This window comes from Lissotriton helveticus, chromosome 5_1, assembly GCF_964261635.1.
Source record: "Lissotriton helveticus chromosome 5_1, aLisHel1.1, whole genome shotgun sequence".
Lineage (NCBI taxonomy): Eukaryota > Metazoa > Chordata > Amphibia > Caudata > Salamandridae > Lissotriton > Lissotriton helveticus.
The window spans coordinates 632,811,831-632,833,944 of NC_136065.1; positions in this window are offsets into that span (position 1 = coordinate 632,811,831).

Sequence of the window (22,114 nt, forward strand, 5' to 3'; positions counted from 1 at the left end):
TTTGACAGGTTTGTGTACAAAAAATTGGTGTGGTCATGAAATTCTCGGATATTGGCAGGTAAAGAGGGACTTAGCGGATGTGAATGGATTGCTGCTGAGGGGCAGTAGGTTGGTTTCGCCACGCAGTATAAGGAGAAGATTGGGGGATTATGCTCATGCTAGCCATATGGGCATATCCAAGTCCAAAAAGATGGTCCCAAAAAAATTATTGGTGACCAAGCATGGATTTGTTGATTGAGAGGGAGGTATGAAACTGTTTAGAATGTGTGCAAAGCAACAAGGGGCTCAAATGCAAATCTCGGCCCATGGTGGTGAGAGAGGAAGCTTCTGGGTTTTGCACTGAATATATTAGGCCCTGTAAAGATTAAATCATGTGCCAGGTATGTGGTTGTTTGTATCAACATGTATTCGAGATGGCCTGAGATCAAGATTGCAAACTCTGTAGATTCTAAGGAGGTTGCAGATTTTTTAGAAGAACTTTTTGAGAGGGAACATTTTCCTTCCTTTATACCAGAGGTCTTCAAACTTTTTTACTCTGTGCCCCGACCCCCATCCAAAATGTTTTGAAGTTGGGCCCAGCTCCAAAACTTTATGGAAAGATAGGAGAAAGCAAGAAGAGCAGGGATGGGCACATGGGGTGGTGTGTATGAGATCTCGAGCTGTGGTCAGGCGCTGCGAGGATTTCCTCAGCTATGCATCGAAAACAGGTGCAGATGCGTCTCGCTTCTTGAAGTTGCGTTACTTTTCCAACTTCCTGCGAAAAACAGTCTCTAGAGGTCCAAAATGACAGCAGGCACCTCTTTGCATATCAGAACTCCCAGCAAAGAGGTTCAGGGGAGCTGGGGGTGAAGTCTTTGTGTCCCTGAGACTTCAGAACAGGAGGCAAGCTCAATTCTAGACTTTGGAGATCTTCTTTCAAGCAGGGGGCACAGCACACATCAAAGTCCTTTTCTTCTTACTTTGGCAGGAAGTAGCAACTGCAGACCAATCCCAGAAAGCAAACAGCACAGGGGCAGAATTCCTCCTCAGCTACTCTGGCTCTTCTCCTTGGCAAAGGTTCCTCTTGATTCCCAGAAATGATCTAAAGTTCTGGGCCCCACTATTTATACTACAAAATCCTATGTTCTCTGGTGGCAGAGAAGCACTATGCTCAGTCCAAACTGGTTCTGTCCTCTCTGGTGCAGCTTCCTGGCAGGAGGTGGAGACTGCATTGTCCTTGGCAGATCAGGCCCATTCAGGTGAAAGGAAATCTCCTCCCCCTACTTTAAAATCAGCCCACTTATATTCTCTGGAGCCACTGCTCCTTCCCAGCCCCTGTCATCCAAAAGCCAGACATGCAATACACAGACCTAGCAGAGGCACACTGGATGGCTAAGCAAGAAAATACATACTTCCAACAAGTGGTTATTTCCAACACAGAATGCAAAAAATCACCCTCACTAAAAGATACATTTTTTTACATTCTGAGTTCAGACATACTAAACTTTATTTTCCTACCTTGTTCCCAGGGGTGGTTATGTTTATAAGCTGTTATAAGCAACTCCCCATTCTGTCCTATGGGAACAGGTAGCCTTGCAATAGTGAAAAATGAAATTGGCAGTAATTCACTATCAGGACATATCGCACATGCCAATGCAGTCCTACCTTTCACATACACTGCACCCTGCCCACGGGGGTACCTTGGGCCTACCTTAGGCGTGACTAACATGTAAGACGGCAGGCCAGAGTTACATTTACAGGCTGCTAAGGTGGGTGGCACAACCAGTGCTGCAAGTCCACTAGCAGCTTTTGATTTACAGGCCATGGGCACACATGGTGCACTGCACTAGGGACTGACTAGTAAATCAAATAGCCAATCAATGAATTACCAAGCCATAAAAATAATTTACAAAGAAAGCACTTGCACTTTGGCACTGAACAGCAGTGGCACAGTGCCCAAAGCATCTAAACTAGCAAAACAGAGTCCAACATACAGCAAAAATACAGGCGGCAAAGGCAAAAATGCAGGGGAGAACCACACCAATGGTGACAGGTTTAACAGTTACCTATGATGAATATATATGTATTTTTGGAAAGTAATTGTTTTCATAATATATAACAAATTAGTGTGTGGCTGCCTATCTTATACTGTTACAATATAAAAATAATGACTTAAATATTTTCAATGCTATCTGTTACTTGTTGGGACCACAGACCACTATAAATACATGTCAGTATTCTGCACTACGCCAAGTTGAATTCAGTTCTGTGACTCTGGTCTCACAAAAAGACATCTGTAGTGACTGCGTTAACCAATTAATGTTTCATAACTGAAAGACTTTGTTTCCCCAAATTAATTTAATTTGCATTTATTTTTTTATTTAAGGAGCCTTCTAAGGTGTGTGCAGTATTTGATATGCAGTTGCCATGAATGTGAAAACGTAACAAAATACTAGAATATTTTATTGTTTCTTGCTATGTTTTTTATATCGCAACCATAGAACTCGGGAACACAGTTGCTGGCATGACCAGTAAGTTAATGTCAATACAAATATTAGAAACATCAGGTACAGATTTTTATCTGTTACTAACACATATTTTAAATAGAAAATGTTAAAAGAAAACAATTTAAAATGTGTTCTACTGCTGCCCTAATGACCTCTGAATGATAACTAAAGTACGGGGAGACAGAAAAACATTTTAAGAGTGAATACAGATGTCCAGGCCAGTACGAAAAATACTTATGTTATATAGGTGTAAGTGTATTACAGGTGTGTGCTATGGAGGAGCATTATAGGGAAGAGCAAATATCTTGCAACCACAAACTCTCGAGAATACATTTTTAAGGAGGGTGCTAGCAGTCCCAAATACAACTGCTTCATATATTGTCCATAAGGGCACAGGAGCACCCTATAGCATCGATTCCATTAGCATAGCTGCACTTACACTTTGGCATAGTATCTTGACTAAAGATGAGACACAATTTACCAAAGATATAATAATGGATTGCCTCACACTGGACTATTACAGAAAAATACCTTGGCTTCAGTATATTTACAGTCTTTTAATGGAGTGCAATGTGGCAATCGATTTTCATGATCCCAAGTCTATCTTGGCCTACAATAAAGGGGAGTTAAAATCAGGCTAATAAACTCTAGGGAATCTGTAAGAGATGCAGAGTCTAGTACAAAATCAAGTGTTAGATCATTTTGCGAAGGTCCACTCTCGTTGGGTGTCTAGTCGTCCCTTGTTTTTACTAGAAATATACAATACAGATTGTATTTAACAAGGTTCAGGATGGGCACCCTGCACTAACAGATCGCATTCCCTAGAATGGGGAAGGGGAGTCTTAATCTACCTAATTGCCCATTTTATGGAATGTCACCCCAGACCACATTGCATTTTATACTTTTTTGTAATTTTTATCGGGATATCAGGAAATCTATTTTACAATCCCTATTTATTGATCAGAGAGTGTATACCTATAAATCTGCTTTTTATCATATTTGTAATTTGGAAAATGTAAAAACATGTATTGCGGTTATTTGTTTTATCCAAATGGCAATCAAGAGAAGGAAGTATCTTTCATATTTGGAAATACTAACATATGAAAATGAATAGGTCCAAACTTTTGTTGACTAGTCTACTGTATTTTCATCACTCCAATACACTTGTCAAGTGATGAAGATATAACTAAAATAAGTAGGAATTCATGATTCAATTTACTATGAACTGTATATAGGTTTTTTATTCTTTCGTGTTTTTGGGAGCTTATATTTATGTAATCATTGTCTTTTTAGGATGAGAAATGATTGTGCATCGATCAAATCTTAGATGTTTTTACCTGTGGTAAAACCTCTTGTGCTGGAAATTTCAGGTTGAAATGTTAATATGCAACAAATAATTAATAAAGTAGTTTTATTATGGGGAATAGTTTTTGTATAGAATGCTTTTATGGTTACATACTATATACCGAATAAAGCTTGATTTGATTTGATTTATACCACCAGAGTCTAATAGTTTTACTGAGAGCTTTATCAAAGTGCTCAAAGAAAGGGGGACGAGGCCTTCAGGGGCAACATGGCGGAAGCATCTTAACTTTGCGCCGCCATCCATCCCCTTAATCTGGCACTTTTATCCTGCATTGCCACAATCAGCGGGCACAGTGCGGTACTTGATGCCCCTGTGACATCCCCGGGCGCCTGCGGAGGTCAAAATCGTGCATCGACAGCAAGATTCACGGCCTTGTAGCTGAGCGCTGGAGAGGGGACAGAAGGCCACGGCTGTGATCGATCAGGCGAGGCACCTGTGACTGGGCCTCGGCTCCCGGGCTCTGACCCCCGTGAAAGCTGTTCCTGCGGAATAGGGGTCCGCAGGCTTGCAAGCGAGGGGGGCAGCCTCCCCCAGGATGCTGGAGGAGGTGAGGAGTGCCGAGTGGGAGGCCCTGGTGAGCGATGTGAGCATTCGCAGGGACTGGGACGGGCCCAGCCCCGCAGCTCTAGTAGCTGTAACAGCGGTGAGGCGGCGCCCGATAGATGAACAGAAGCCGTAAATGAAGTAGGAAAGCCCAGCGGGCCTAAGCTAGGCCAAAAGAGAGACAATGGGGACTGGCTGTGGCAGGTGTCCAGAGACAGGTCTGGAGTGTGACATTTGACTGCACAGGTACGGGCTGATCTGGTACACCCAGCTGGTGGTGGTATGACGCAGGGTGCATTAGTTTTGACCCAGGGTGAAGACTTGAGATGAGCTGATGTGAGGTGCAGCCACTGAAGCGGTCACAGCTGGGTGCAGGCCTATGACATTGGAGTGCAGGAGTGACTCCCCCAAGGCCAGTGAAGTGGTGCAGCACCCTACGATTCCAGGGAAGAGTGCGGTTACTGTTGGTGGCTGCTGAGGTAGTGTGCCGCGAGGGATGACGTAAGGCCCATGAGTGAGGCCTAGTGAGGAGTGCACCTGTGTAAGCCAGGAGGCCCAGAAAGCTGTGCAGGAGTCCTTTGATGCCAGATCCGATCAACACTCGCCCAGCAGGCAGCAATCAATCAATCAATCAATCAGAGCATTTGTATAGCGCACTACTCACCCGGAGGGTCTCAAGGCGCTGGGGGGGGGGGGTCCGCTACTGCTCGAATAGCAAGGTCTTGAGCTGCTTCCTGAAGGCGAGGTGGTCCTGGGACAGGCGGAGGTGGGTCGGAAGGGAGTTCCAAGTCTTGGCGGCCAGGTAGGAGAAGAACCTTCCTCCTGTGGTGGCTCTTCGGATGCGGGGGACGGCGGCAAGGGCGTGGCTGGTCGATCGAAGCTGGCGCGTGGGAGCGTAGAAGTTGAGGCGGCTGTTGAGGTATCCTGGTCCTTGGTTGTGTAAGGCTTTGTGTGCGTGGGTGAGGAGCCGGAAGGTGATTCTCTTGTTGACCGGGAGCCAGTGCAGGTCTCTCAGGTGTCCGGAGATGTGGCTGCGGCAGCAGAGGGAATAGGCTGTAAGATCGGCAGAGTGTAGAAGCCATAAAGCTACCTTTGTGAGGCTGGGACACACCAGCTGAATACTGAGGTGTTCAGTCGACGCACGGTGCTGCCTAACGAGAAGAGGCATCGGCGCTGGGGGAAGGGCACTAGCCCCTCCAAGCATCGCATGCCAAAGTCGACTCAAGCATTTGAGGTGGTGCATCAACCTGCTCCTTTTGCCAATTCGAAGCTCGGGTGGTCCTTTGGATGAGGCCGGGTGTGAGGAACAGAATGGGGCATACCAGAGGAGCTGGATCAAGGTCCTCTTCACAAGCTGCAGGGACCATTGAAGCTGACCCTCCACAACAGATGGTGTAGCAGAGGGCCCTGGATGATATTCTGGATACAGTTCTGAACGCTATTGAACACTGTCGTGAGTCAATGGAAGCTGAGTTGGATAAAGTGGCTTTAGTCCTTAACTGGCCGCACGCCGACCACCATAAGCTGAAAGATTGGGTGACTGATGTGGAGCAGGAGGTAGCTGAGTTTAAGCCGGCCACAGAATTTCAAGAAAAACAGCAGAATGCCCACAAGGTCCAGATCAGATACATTGAGGAGCAGGTGGAGGACGTGGAAGGCCGCTGTCGGAGGAACAATGTCCGGCTGATTAGGCTGCCGGAAGGAGCCGAAGGACAAGACGCTGTCACCTTCCTAGAGCAATGGCTTAAGACCGTCCTGCCAAATACAGAGTTCTCTCCGTTCTTCACTATATAAAGGGTGCATCGCGTCACGGCAGGAAACCGACCCCGGGGGACAGAGCAAGGCTGCTCATCTTCAAAATGTTACACTTCAGGGATTGTGATGTGATGCGCCGTGACACGAGGAAGCTAGACGAAGTTCAATTTGAGAACGCCAGGGTGTTGTTTTTTCTGGACTACACACTGAAGGTCCAATGTCAGCGGGGGTCCTTCCTGCCTGTCAAGCGTCAACTACGGCAGTTAAATTACTCTTATTTGCTGCTCTTCCCAGCTAGACTCTGTGCAGTCTTCAATGGGAAGTCAAGGTTTTTCGACACTCCTCATAGGACACTTGGGAGTGGCTGGAGATGTTGGGGGAAGTACACTGGACCACAGCCTAACTGGCACTGCTACAGCCTGGTCTGAGTTGGCAGTTGGAAAGGGGCCACGACGACGGGGCCAGGGAGACTATTCCCTGGGTTATTGACGGCACCTGACCTGGACCAGATCCAAAGGGAGCGACAGGCGGTGGTCTGCATTGTGGAACAGATGGCAGACACAGCAGTGCCGGAGAACAAAGTTGATGTTTCTGTCCAATCCTCAGGGGAAGGGGGGTTCCTCGATGGCGGACTCATCAGACAAACTTTCGCTAAGAATGCCAGATGTTACACCTTAGACGGCAGATGGTATTGTATGAAAAGTGGCTGAGTCGGTCATTCATTAATAAGCATTACTATTTGAATTGCTGTGGGTGATATCACTAAAGATTGTTAATTACATAAGTTCCGGTTAGGAACGGCTAGAGTGTTGGGAGCACCTCTGAGTCCTGGGGGGCTGTTGTATGATATACTTATTAGCGATGTGTCATTAGATCATTCAGGTGGATGTATGATGGGATACTCTGCATGGTTACACAACCCCCTGTTTTTCGCGTCTACTGTGGACCAGTAGGACACATGATTGTGCTGCTGTATTTCATGTTTGGGTGACACCTCAATGTTGTGAGATTTGCTCTTATAAAGGTTTTTTCTTTCCCCTAATGGCTTACCCCGCTTTCCCCCTTTACGGCAGGAATCTCTTGGGGTGTTGGTGACATTGCTATGCATACCAACAGCTATTTAATGGTTGGGACACTGCCATCTTTTTCTGTGTACTTACCTTAGCTCTAAGATTGGGTCACATGATACTTAGCTGTAATGTGTGGGCTCTCCAAACGCCTCCCTGCAGCTATGCTGTATACTCCTATCTTAAACGTCATAACATGCGCATAGCACTCTTACAGGAGACACACTGAAATGTGGTAGAGATTGCCAAGTTGCAACGCAGATGGAGAGGGAAAATTTACGCCACAGATTACTCCCTTTTTGCTAGAGGGGCCCTCATTTGGGTATGTCCTAGGACGTCTTTTGCAATGGATAAGTTCCTTGTTGATAGGGAGGACAGATATTTACTCATAAACGGTAGATTAGATGGATGGCACATGATGATGGGAAATGTGTACGCCGGAATGTGGAGCAGGGTCAGTTCTTCAGTCAGCTGTCTATTGAAATAAGAAAATGGTGTGAGATTCTGTGGTTATTGGGGGGGATTTCAATAGCCTACTAGACGTGGAGACTGATAGAATATTGATTCCCCCCACTCTGGGATACAGTCACCACGACTAATTCTACAGTGTTGAATGGTTGGGCAGATGGATGGGGCTTAGTAGACGTCTGGAGGAATTGTAACCCCGTGGAGAGGGTGTATTCTTTCTTTTCAGTACCCCATAACTTGCATGTCCGACACAACCCGTTTTTCAGATCCCCCTCCCTACTTCCATACATCTCAAACTCGGAGTATTGGGGACATACGCACTCCAACCACAACCCCCACCATGTCACACTGGCCTGGGAGGGTGGCATTCCCGGGATCCCTACCTGCAGGCTGCAGCCGACAATACTAAAGGATTCGATGTTCCGGGAGGCAGTTGGAGAGGCTATAGGGGAATACTTTGAGCTCCTCCTCTTCGTCAGTGGAATGGGCAGCCATGAAGGCTACTTTGCGAGGGAAGTGCCTGGGACTGGGATGTGGGCTACAAAGGCAGGTGACATTGGTCTTGCTCAGTATAGAAAAGCAGTGTTGCCATTGGAGTCCAGAGCGGTTGACAACGCTGAGGAAATGATCTCCCTGGTAGAAGCATGCAAGATGCGGAACTGTTAGAGCGGCAATACTGTCTCAACTTTGTGGCACATTCAGCATTTACACACGCCAAGGTGGACCAGTCAAGGCCTCTCCTCGCCTGGTTAAACAAGCAGGAACAGTCGCAGGCTCATCACTGCGCTGCGATCTTCGGATGGGAGACTCAAATACACGCAACTAGAAATACACAGTGAGCTATCTGCCCATTTTAAGCGACTCTATAGATCAGCTAGAATGGCCCTTGAGGGGGCGATACAGGACTTTCTAGAGAGACTTCCTTTTCCGGCCCTGTCGCTGGAGCAACAGACAGCTGGATGCCCCGCTTACACTAGAGGTACGATGTGGGCCCTGCCATCTCGGAAGGTTCCAGGCCCAGATGGATTTCCTCATAAATTCTACAATCATATGCCGAGCCCTTAAGCCCGCAATTACTTAAAGTATACACAGAAGTGCTTGACAACCTCTACCTTACAACCTCAATGACTGGAGCCACTTTGATTACTCTTTCCAAGCCAGGCAGGGACCCTACTTCTACATTTGCCTACCACCCTCTGGTGCTACTAAATAGCAACTATAAGATCCCTAGCAGGTATCCTGGCAAACTGATTAGCACCTGTGATTCCACAACTGGTCCACCATGATCAAAACATTTTTATGCCGCCCGTAATACCTCACTTAACATACGATGGCTGTTCTGGGTTATGCATTGCGCTGCAGTGGACCCGGCCCACAGCCGTGTGTGTCGTGTTGGACCTGGAGAAGGAGTTCGACATGGTTGAGTGACCCTTTGGTTTGCAGGACTCCATCGCTTTGGGTTTGGGGCATACATCTTAAGTCTTATTAAATAACTAGATGGGGCTCCCATGGTTCGGGTACGGCTGGGACTCTCTTCTCTGACCTTATATTGATAGAAAGAGGAACTCGTCAGGGATGCCCCCTCTCCCCATTAATCTTTGCCTTAATGATAGAACCACTAGCGATGGCACTGTGGAGCTCAGACCCAGAATGGAGGATACACCTCGGAGACGGCTTACATGCAGTTTTGCTTTATGCGGACGATAATCTATTATACGGCAGGGAACTCCAGGCGGTCCCATGGTCATCCCTGATATGCTGAGGTCCTTTGCATCATTGTCCGGGTTGGGTGTGCACTGGGGTAAATCTTGTTTATTCCCCTTTAGCCCTGGAATTAAGGATCCTTGTTGGGAGGTGGATGGGACAGCATTGTATTGGCAACCGGTAGCATTCAGATACCTGGGAATATGCATTTATCTTTATGATCGGGATCTTATGGACTTGCAACATCACCAGGGCAGTTACGGTGCTCAAATACCAAATTGAATTTTGGAAGACCCTCAACCTTTCGTTTATATGCAGGGTGGAGATATTAAAAATGGTCATGCTGCTACGTCTTCTTTACTATTTTTCTAACCTCCCGCTTTACCTACCTGTGTCCTGTTCTCGCTTTCTGGAAGCTGTTATTAGGGATTTTATTTGGAATAATAGGTGGTGTAGAGTAGCTCTGGCAAAGTTATACCTACCAAGGTCGTGGGAGGAATGGCCCTACCCAACCTAGAGCACTACTCACTGGCATCCCTAATACTGTTGGTGGCAAAATGGGTGGAGGAACTACATTTGTCAGATGTGGCGGAACGTGGCCCCCCATATTCCTGGGACAGGATCTTCTTCTCCTTATTCCATCCTTGTAATAGATGAAGTGCTTCCCTCATTAGTACAGATTGTGCGGAAATGTTTCCACAGGGTACTGTGTCTTACTAGGCACGTTATAAAGGACGTGCCCGTTATGTCCTAGCTGAGCATGCCGACAGTGAGAGGATGAGTCTGGAGTAAGGACCTTACCCACTGGATGGGAGCAGGCTCATATGTAGAGGGCGCAATATGGCTGTTCCTCACCATCACAGAGGAAGGCAGGATTCCACTGGGCCAATTCCTGAATCATGCTTCCTTGATGGCCACGATGCGGCGCTAGTGGGGAAATATTGCACAGGAATCTCCAACACACCTCCTTATGCAATATGTGCATGTAATGGGCACGGGGAGTCACCTATTGAAGTGGCGGACTTAACTTACCAATAATCACCACAGTTTTTCAATTGCACTTTCACTACTTCACAGGTATAGTTATGGTTATTTCACTGGGGTTCACAATTCACTTCCAATATTCAAATGTATATATTGTAAATACACAGACAGGAAACAATTTTATTATGCTTCTTTGTGTGAATAAAAACTGTTATGCAAAAATAAATAACTCTCATTTTGGCTGAAGTGAGAACAAAAACATTTTTTGTCCCGTGGACTAAAATGCTTTAAACTGTTTAAATATCTGTATGCTTTATTGAGCTATGGCTCTATCCTATACCTGTTTGTTTTGCTTCAGTCAAGCAGGTTACATTAATTTCTGCTTTAACTAACCGATTTATTTTAAAAAATGAGTTCCTTGTGAACATTGTCTCTGCTTAATTTGCATTACCAAGTTCGCAAGGACACATGGGTCGTTCTTGTTCTTGTTTTGTGTGATAATTGTCAAAGAATGAAAGCGCTTAGAACCAATTCTATTAAAAAAACATTGACCAGAGCTCCAGTTGACAATTCACTTCAGCAGACAGCACTACTACACTAAATGTGGTCCTGTGCGCACGGTTTAGTCACAGGACTATAAGATTTCTAATCCCAGTTTCTACTTTTGTAATAAAAGTATGATATAATAAGCAATGCATTAAAATCTGCACAAGGCTCCCAACAGCTGCATTTGTTGACAAGGGCAGTCTCTGGCATAATCATCAGTACCCACCCCACCATAACTTCAATGCCGTGGGGAATGTTGAACAAGGAAAAATAAATATTATTCCCAACCTCCCCACTTAAAATCTGTGCGCTCATGATCAGGGCCGGACTGGCCACAGCGGGCACCGGGAAATCCCCCGTTGCGCCGCACGGGTGGGGGCTGGTTTTGGGCCCCTGGGGGCCGTTGTTGTTACAGGGCCATTTTTGCGGCCCTGTAACAAAATAGGCCGAAATCCGGCCCCCGCACAGAGCTCGGAGGCACCCACAACGCCCCCCCCGGGGGGCGGAGGGGCAGGTCGAGCACTTTGCCAGGGTCGGTTGTGGTTCCCAGTCCGGCTCTGCTCATGATCAATCATATTTTCAACATATAACTCTGCTGCCATTTGCTTTAGCATTGCACAGGCTTCGTGGGGTGTGAGAATACTACCACCGACAGTTTAAAAGCATTGCTTGCTCTTCTGAAGGTGGAGATCGAGGCACAGTATGCACTGAATGTAGCACAAAACATAAAACATAATAAACAAAACGTTAAACTTTTGCTGTCTAATCTGCTGGAAGAATTAGTGCAGATAGATGCCAAGAGTGTAGAGTGCTCACAAACTGACTAGCTGAAGACTTAGATCCACGTGACATGAAATATGCTTTCTGAATGAGATGCTTACAAAATGAGATGCACGATGTGTGTGTGTGTGTATTGGAGTTTTACAAATGTGAAAAACCTGTTGTGAAAGACAGAGAAACATAATGCCTAGTATGGGAGATGTCTTCAAAAACAAGATGCAATGTGTATGCGTGTGTGTAACATGCTCACACAAACGGGATGCTGTGTGTGAGAGACTGGTCACACAAATGCATAAAGCTTGCTTTGTGAGGCACACAGTACCCTATGTTGTAAAATGCTTGTAAAAATGAGAATAGTGGTACCGGCTTGTGTGGTACTCACAGAAATTCAGTAATGTGAAATATACAGAACAAGATGAGTGTGGGTTATCCTTGGTCAGCAAGCAAATCTAAGGTATTCTTTGGAACAGTTGCAGGCTTTAATTCATAGAACCATTTTAAGTTTCATGGTGTCAGAGTTCTTTTTTGAAAGGCATTCTTAGGTTATTAGCTGTCCAAGAAAGGTTTGCATTGGGAACAGTCTGAATGTTTTGTACAAAAAACATTTTTGGAAAGCACTATAAGTATTTAAACATTGGGGGGCTGATTCCGATCCTGGAAAAACGCTGTACAAATCGTGGTATGGAGCGTTTTCCCCATACAACTCGTACTTGTAAGGAGGCCCCTACAACCTAGGAAGTACGATCCGTACAAATAGACGCACTCCATACAAATTGTACAAAAAAAGACCACACAACTCATATATACAAGTGATTCCGATTTGAATTGCTCTGTACGCGATGTTCCCATGTATTCCCGGCAGCAGTTTACAACCCGGCAAGTACGATTCGTACAAACGGTACTCCGTACGGCTCTTTTTTTACAAGAGCCAAAAAGTTCCGGAAAAACCTTGTAAGCCCCGAAAACAGTACGAGACAGACCCCCTCATGTACGCGTCATACACCCCATGAATACAGGTGTATGGTGCATATGTACGGTGCGTATGGATGACACAGAAAGTGGGGTACGGTGCGTACATACGCGATGAAGGGGTACTGGTTGTGTACGCACCGTACCCCAAAATCACGTATGTATGCACCGTACCACAAAATCGTGTATGTATGCACCGTACCCCAAAATCGCGTATGTACCCCAAAATCGCGTATGTACGCACCGTACCCCAAAATCGCATACGTACGCACCGTACCCCAAAATCGCGTTTGTACCCCAAAATCGTGTATATACGCACCGTACCCCAAAATCGCGTAGGTACGCACCGTACCCCAAAATCGCGTATGTACGCACCATACCCCAAAATCACGTATGCACGCACCGTACCCCAAAATCGCGTACGTACGGTGCGTACATGTGCAATGTTGGGGTACACACCATACACACGCCTCGCATGTGGGGGGACCCCTGTACACCTCATACCCCTATACGACCCGTATCCCGGTATGAGTCATAACCCCAGAACGAGTCATACCAGGGTACGAGGCGTATAGGGGTTCGCTTCGTTGCCCGGTACGAGTCATTCCCCATATACAGGCCATTTTCCATAAAAATCGTATTCTGACAACCCGGTACAAATCGTACTTGACGGGTTGGACAGCCTTTTTACAAATTGTATGGTCTTTTTTACAAGTCCGTGTCATACAGCTTTTCCCGATCTGATTTGTAAGGATCGGGCCGATCTGTATGCATTTTTCCCATACGAATCGTACTACACGGGTTGGAAGGGGCTTTTACAATTTGTATGGAAAAAAAATACAAATCCTATTTGTATGGAAAATAAAAATCCAGGATCAGAATCGGCCCCACAGTGTCAAATTTGCAACTTTTGAAACAACGTAGCACCATAGCTAAAGTTGCTTTCCTGCTTCAATAGGAGAGAGTAGAACAGCACAGTATCTACTTAGGTATGATACCGGTTGGGTCTCTCTCTGCTTTGGCTGCCTTGCACCACTGCACACAGTCATGCACTTTAGTGCATCGGTGTATGTGTGTGTCTGATGTCAAGCATAGGTTTTTGATAGTGGAAGGGTAGCCTTCTGTGCAAAACCATGCTTCAACATAAGTTATTATTGTTATCACTGTATGTATGCGGTAAAGTGCTGTACTTGCGTAACGTTTCAAAAGCTTGGAGAAAATAAATCTTTACTCATTCTTTATGCCTTCCTCAAGGAGGTGGTACAAATGGGGGTGGTGATGGACGGAGCATCTGAACCAATCAAACACTCACACCCAGTCAAAAGATCTGGGTTTAATCAATCACCGTTCTTTAACCCACTCTGCCACCCCAGTTCGTCCATATACCGGTATGAGTCATAACCCCAGAACGAGTCATACCAGGGTACGAGGCGTATAGGGGTTCGCTTTGTTGCCCGGTACGAGTCCTTCCCCATATACAGGCCATTTTCCATAAAAATCGTATGCTGACAACCCGGTACAAATCGTACTTGACGGGTTGGACAGCCTTTTTACAAATTGTATGGTCTTTTTTACAAGTCCGTGTCGTACAGCTTTTCCCGATCTGATTTGTAAGGATCGGGCCGATCTGTATGCATTTTTCCCATACGAATCGTACTACACGGGTTGGAAGGGACTTTTACAATTTGTATGGAAAAAAAATACAAATCCTATTTGTATGGAAAATAAAAATCCAGGATCAGAATCGGCCCCACAGTGTCAAATTTGCAATTTTGAAACAACGTAGCACCATAGCTAAAGTTGCTTTCCTGCTTCAATAGGAGAGAGTAGAACAGCACAGTATCTACTTAGGTATGATACCAGTTGGGTCTCTCTCCGCTTTGGCTGCCTTGCACCACTGCACACAGTCATGCACTTTAGTGCATCGGTGTATGTGTGTGTCTGATGTCAAGCATAGGTTTTTGATAGTGGAAGGGTAGCCTTCTGTGCAAAACCATGCTTCAACATAAGTTAATATTGTTATCACTGTATGTATGCTGTAAAGTGCTGTACTTGCGTAACGTTTCAAAAGCTTAGAGAAAATAAATCTTTACTCATTCTTTATGCCTTCCTCAAGGAGGTGGTACAAAAGGGGGTGGTGATGGACGGAGCATCTGAACCAATCAAACACTCACACCCAGTCAAAAGATCTGGGTTTAATCAATCACCGTTCTTTAACCCACTCTGCCACCCCAGTTCGTCCATCACCACCCCCTTTTGTTCCTCAAGGAGGTGGGCATTTTTTGCACAATGTCCTATTTACCTTCTTTTCAGCAAATATGGCTAAATATTAAAAAGAAATGGTTGGATGGGAATTAAAGGTGGTCGAGCCACTGAAAGCTGGCCAGGTTTGAGCTTGAAGCCCTCCTCTGGCTCAGCTCAAGGTCCTGTTGGAAATCTCGAGCTCCTAACGAGCTGTGCATTGGCTTTTGTCTGTCACCCTCCCTCTACCCAGGATGTGGTGTTACCGTCAGAGCTAGCTACTGTGAAACTGGGGAACTAGGTTTGAGTCTTAGCATCAGCTCAACAACCCATGAATCTGATAAATCACTTAATCTCCCCATGCCAGTAAACAATGCATGTGATTTTGTGTAATACAACTGGGGCTTATAAAAAGCACTCCAATACCTTCGGGTCGTGTTTGCGCTATATTTTAAAAGCTGTAGAAAAATGCACTAAGAAGAGAAAACTAAAGCCTCAACATAAGGAAAGACAAATAGATACCCATTTGCTAGGGCATTTGTACAAAGTGCAACCAGTACCCCTGAATAAATCTTGACTTCCCAACTTAAATTGTGTGATCTTACGCAAATATTTTATTTCACCAAAACTCTTTTTCCGTCATTATTACCAATGAAAGCACTTTTAAATATTTGAGTTCAAACTACCAGTGGTAGAAAACTTTCACTTTTAACAAGTACTTCTCAGTGGATTTCTATAATGCTCCCTGTTAATCTCAAACCTTCCACATCGTAAAGAAATGTAAAAATAAATTTTTGAAAAGACTTTATCATGTTGTACATAATGTTTGTTGTATGATTTACATAGCAAATTTTTTCATGACTTGGCTCAAGCACGGCTCTAAGTTTAAGAGGTTTTTTTATATAGCACGAACTAGACCTGAAGATATCAGGTATTAGATCGCTTTACATTAGCACCAGTTTTGTTACAGATGGACACATTTTTGTTAGGCATGGGGAGATTTAGGGCCATATGTATCAACAAACTCTTTTGCGATTCCTAAATAGCAATTTTTAAGGAATCGCTATTTAGGAATCGCAAAATGGTATGTATGAAGAAAATCGCAATTTTTTAGCGATTCCTTAATCTTCCTTATTTGCTAATTCGCATTTTGTGAATTCGCAATTAAGGAATCATTTCCAATGCATTCCTATGGGCCAGGAGGCCCATAGGAATGATTGCGAAATAATTCTCAAATTGCAAATTCGCAATTTGCTAATCGCAATTTGAGAATTATTTCAAGGATGCAGGGGTGTCTCAAAGACACCCAACTGCACCCCTGAAATGTACATGTGTGTGCATATGGCGCACATACCTGCCCTAGGGGAATGTGTGTGCATTAGAAGATAAGAGGGGCCCCTTACTTAACCCGTGGGACTAGGGCACTTAAGCAGTGAAATAAAAGAAATCCCATAGGGTAAACTTTATCTTAACATTACTAGATACCCTACATCAGCAAATTTCATTCTCATTCCACTCCACCGATTTACTCCCCTTACACACCAGTAGATTGTGCCATATATATCATAGGGACTCCCACAAAAGTTAAAATTATACAACGTTATTTATTGCACACGACAAAAATGTCATAAAAATACATGGACATAGCAGTCTAATCAATAATAAAAGCCACACTGAAGTAGCAAATCAATAACAACAAATTCTTTAAAAACACACAATCAAGAGAGTTCTACAGTCAGACTGCTATAGTCAGTCTTTTACAGTTGACACATCTACTCCTGCACCGTTGTACTTGCACTGTTAGATAGATCACATTGTTGTCAATATTCTCACAGTGCTAAGTTAGTAGATTGTGCGTATTCATGTGGCGTCGACGCGTTTCGATGGGTCATTAAAACATTTTTTCCATCTTTATCAAGACAAGTTCATATCTCTTTTGGGTTGAAGCACAGTACATCACAAATAAACACCTATAAAACATAAACACTATTAGGACTAGGTCATGACAAATATTTAAACAGTAGTGTACATAGTATAGAATTTACTATCAGACCTATTATTGTCTAACAGTTTGTTATACTCTCGTTACCCCCCTATTAGAGTTGGCCTGCTTGCATTGATACTGTTATTTGGACAATTGCCTACACTTAATCCCACATTAGAAAAAGGGAACAAAACAATTTAAAAGTTAAAAAATTCAGCCTAACGAGATGCCGTTTGGGTCCTCCCACTTATGGGACTCTCAATCCTTTGACCGGTTCTCCCCCTTTGCACCAACTCGTATGTTCTATTTGTATCACTATCCCCTTATATATGGCTCAATCATCATTCATGCTCAAATTTGCTAAAGTTCAACCAGACCATATTTCACTCTTTTCACTATCTGCTCGCTGATCATCATACATCTCTCATCCCTTTTCACCTATTAGTTTTATAGCCGAGACCACGCTGCATAGTCAGATCTTTCTAATTCCACCTCACCTTGGTAACTGTTGCAGAAATCCTATTCTTATTCCGCCCGTCTCTTAATCACTTCATGGGTTCTCACAGAAAATACCATGAATTAGCCTTACATTTCAGGCAGCTATGGACAGAGACATGATTCTGTAAATATATTCACTCTGTTACATATAAATTCCTCAATATTCAAGTACTACATAAAGGGAGAAATCTCACCTGACTTTGTATTCATGTACTCGTATTCATCAATATAATTGGGGGTTCTTATTCGTATGATAATCTCGGAATTCGCCTCTTGGTCCCCAAAGATTTTAAGAGATTTATCAGGAATATGATTACATTTTCCTTATGTCTTTCATTTCGTTATGGCTGCTCTGTGGTATTCAATTTGCGAGTCAGACCAAAAATCCTACATATAAAAAGGAGAGGTCACATATATTGGCTGTCCGTTATGGTAACACATAACGCTATGTAGTATATTTATTTCTAGGGGAACAAAGATTATGCTTTTAACTCTTAAAGGGAGTATCGTTTAGGCCTATTTAAGTGTAGAGTGGAGGTATAAGGCTTTTTAAAAAAAAAACTCATGAACGCTAAAATGAACACTGCGTAGTTGTCGTTCACAAAGGGGTATCGCACTAAAAGTTAAGAATTTTTTTTTAAACAACACCCCAGCTAGCTTAATCAACGTGACCGCTGTCTCTTATGGTGACAGAGTCGCAGCTTCGTGCTCACTTACAGGGTTTCTGATGAAAGAAGCAGCGGCGTCCTCTCCCTGTTTTTGGCGTCTATCGACTGCCTAAATCAGTGAGGATCTTATAAAGGGGTCTTAAGTATCTTAATTAGGTACACTTGTGTGGTATGCTAATCGGCCGGACCCGGGTTCTGACCCGGAGCGGGACCAAATCTGTTTCCGGGACGGCCTCTTCGTGTCTGTCGACCTAAGGTGTACGAGTGAGCGCCATCTTGTAATAGGGTTTTATTTATGGCATACTCTTATTTACTGACTTATAAGTATTTGTCTGATGTCGAAAAGAAATTCTAAAATCAAACCTCGACCGAACAATTTGTTTTTGCCCATTTTCTACTTATTTTAAAATGATCAAAGCGGGCTCACCTTATTATATAAAATATGACATTACTAATTACCAAAGAACCCGAGCGAGAAATCAACTCTGGATATTAAATTGTAGGCAACATCTTTGATTGGGCAAATTATATGCTGTAAGAGCCCTAAATCTCTTAGTAACTTGGAGGTCACCATCACAGTCAGTTCCTTTGACCTATGATGTACTTATGGGGGCTGACTGGAGCTTTTATATTATATAGTCTACCTTAATTTGGAATTCTGTGTACTTCCAGGCAAATGCTAGATTCAAATAGGATCTAACTATAGCCTTAGTGCTTAATAATTAAACTCAATTCGAATTTATAGTTACCTAACTGGACACATGCTGAGGTTACAATAGCAACTTTCATTTAGATATACTATTGTGGTTTTAATCTATATGGGTTTGGTAGGTTCTGAGGAGTCTTGTAAGTTAAAAATAGAGTAGCGGTTTAGATGATAAATGACATCCACTCTTCCCTGTTATTGAGCCCCTTGTTCATCGTGTCCAGCATACACATATACCATTGTTCTCTACTCTTCCTGGTCTTCTCTGTGTTACCTCCTCGTCTGTTGATTTTTATTTTTTCTAGTATATACCATTTAAACTCGTCACATTTGTGGCTCTCAAAGATGAAGTGAGCCATAAGGGGGGCATTTTCTTTTTTCGTACGGATTGCAGATTTATATTCCGTAAGTCTGAAGCGAAGTTCACGCCCTGTCTCACCCACGTAGCCAAGGCCATATGGGCAAACCAGGAGGTAGACCACATTCTTAGTTCTGCAATTGGTGGGATCCTTCGAGCGATATGTTTTGCGATTATAGGTGATGGATTTATCCACTATACATTGTTCACAGATCGAACAGTTGCCACATTTGTTATTACCTATGGCTCTGGTTTGTAATATCGTACATTGGAAACTCTCCTTACTCTCAGGGTAGGTATGTACTAGTGTTTCGCAGATTAGTGTTACGCCTGAAGGCGAACAATGGCTTTTCCAACTGTAAAAGACTGACTATAGCAGTCTGACTGTAGAACTCTCTTGATTGTGTGTTTTTTGAAGAATTTGTTGTTATTGATTTGCTACTTCAGTGTGGCTTTTATTATTGATTAGACTGCTATGTCCATGTATTTTTATGAAATTTTTGTCATGTGCAATAAATAACTTTGTATAATTTTACCTTTTGTGGGAGTCCCTATGATATATATGGCAAAATCTACTGGTGTGTAAGGGGAGTAAATCGGTGGAGTGGAATGAGAGTGAAATTTGCTGATGTATGGTATCTAGTAAGGTTAAGATAAAGTTTACCCTACGGGATTTCTTTTATTTCACTACATGTGTGTGCATCAGATGCCACCTTCAAAAATGCCAAATTGTGCATTTTTTGAAGAATTTGCAAGTTACCATCAACTACAAGTTGGTGGTAATTTGCAAATTCTTAACCAAAATTCGCTACCCAAAAATGCTACATACATAGCATTTAAGAAATCGCAAAATTGCGATTCCTTAAATGCTATGGCAAAATAAAGAATCGCAAAACTTTGCGATTCCTTATTTTGCAAATATTTCATACATCCCAAAACATGGAAAAAGGCCGTTTGCGATTCGCAATAGGCTTGATACATATGGCCCCTAGTGATTTGCCCAGAATTAGAGGATGTTGAGGGTCGTTGCCGAGATTCAAACCCGGTTGCCCAGCTTTGAGGTTGACAGCTCTAGCTGTAAGGCTATATTGAACCAGACCTTTGGCTTGGCTCTCCCTATTAATTTGTCGGTTGGCAATGAGTACAATCCCATGAAACATACCCCTGCCACAAAGTAGCACTTAGTTTTTCTTTGTGTTATGTTGGGTAACTTTCCAATGCAAATCAGGATGTGTGTTAGAAAGTAAATTCAGCACAACACTTTGTCCCAGGTTTGCATCACTTTTTTTATATGCAAACCTGGTGAAAAAAGGTAGTAAAATTCTCCTTGAGTCTTTCTGCACATGTTCTAACAGTCATTCCTATACTGTGTGCAGAATGCAATGCATTTAAAAATGGGCCTTCATATTCACTCCCAGGCTGGGATCTCATAGCTCTATAAACACACAAGTCACTAGCCCTCACTGGGCCAGACGTTCATATAGACAGATAACTGAAGTAATCATATGAATCCAGAGGTGTGTGAGCCACTGAAAGCTCAAGCAGGCTCAAGTCTGAAGCCTGGCTCAGGTCAGGGTCTGGTTCAAACCGCAAGCCCATAATAAACCAAGCCTAAATGCGGCTTCTGAATCCCACATCCACTCTACCCTCATACACAAAAAGGTAAAAACAAAAAATTAACAATTGTGGCAAAAAGGAGAGACAAGTAATGACCAATTTTGTGGCTGATTTGTATAAAGTGAAACCAGAAAACCAAGATTAATCATGGCTTCCCCACTTAACCAAATTGAATTGTGTGATCTTATGCAAATACTGTATTTTACCCATCTTCCATTTCTTCACTATTGCATATAAAAGCATTTTCAAATACATGAGTTCAGAGTACCAGTTGTACAAAACTTATTGTGTTTCATTTAATAGACTATAATGTTGCTTTATTCATGATAATGTGCATAAAGAATCCACATGACAACTGTCAGGAGAGGAATGGTTCTAAGTTCACGCAGGGTGACTTTCCTTGTTCTTGTAAATATCCCTTAGCAGGCTGCGCCACCAGTGCGTCACGCAACGTGATGCACCGGTGGCGCAAGGGGCTTGTAAATCTGCCCCTAAATCTTTAATTGACACCTTGCAAGTGGACTGAAGAGAGTGCAATACTGCAGGGAGCACAAAAAGCAATTAAACATGGACTGCATCACTGTCTCTTTTTAAAGTTCAAGGTTGCTTGTCCCCCAATCCATGTCCCCTGTGCCCCCCAACCTCCACAATCTGGGGGGATTATTCCCTGTGTCCCCCACAGTTCCTACGCTCATGCGCCAGCTAGACTCAGACGAGGGCAGAGGGACAATATTGCACAGTCCCCATTAACGATACTGTCACGATTACGATCTCATATCTTCTGAGCCATGACCGAGACTGAGGGTGGAAGTGGCGACCAGTAAGCAAAGGGCATATGTTGGAAATGGGATCCCCGGCTGACCAGGGCTTTCGCCAAAGTCAGTCAGAGACCACCACACCCAAGTCAGGGCAAGGGAGTTACACGCCAAGATAACCCCTACTCACCCTCTAGGTAACGTGGCGCGAGCAGCAAGGCTAAACTTGGAGGCGATGTAGGCTAAGTATTTGCGCACGCACCCCAGCAACAACAACCAAAGGCCCACCACAAAGGAAACTCCACACAAGGTTATATAAAAATAGCCTTTGTATTACACCAAAACACATTAGATAAAACACACACTTTACAATGTGCCAGAGGCACGGGCAGAATTTACAGGGGATTATTTACAAGACAGGGCCACCTGGACCACTGTCAGGAATCAGAAGTAGCACTTTCAGAAATAGCACTTAGTACATAGAATATAGCACAAAATAGCACACAACCAGTAATCACTGGTAACCAGGATCTCACTAGCACCACCTGTACTAGGTAGAAAACAACCACCTATGTATCACAATACCTGTAGGGGTGTAAGAGGAAAACACATGATGCAA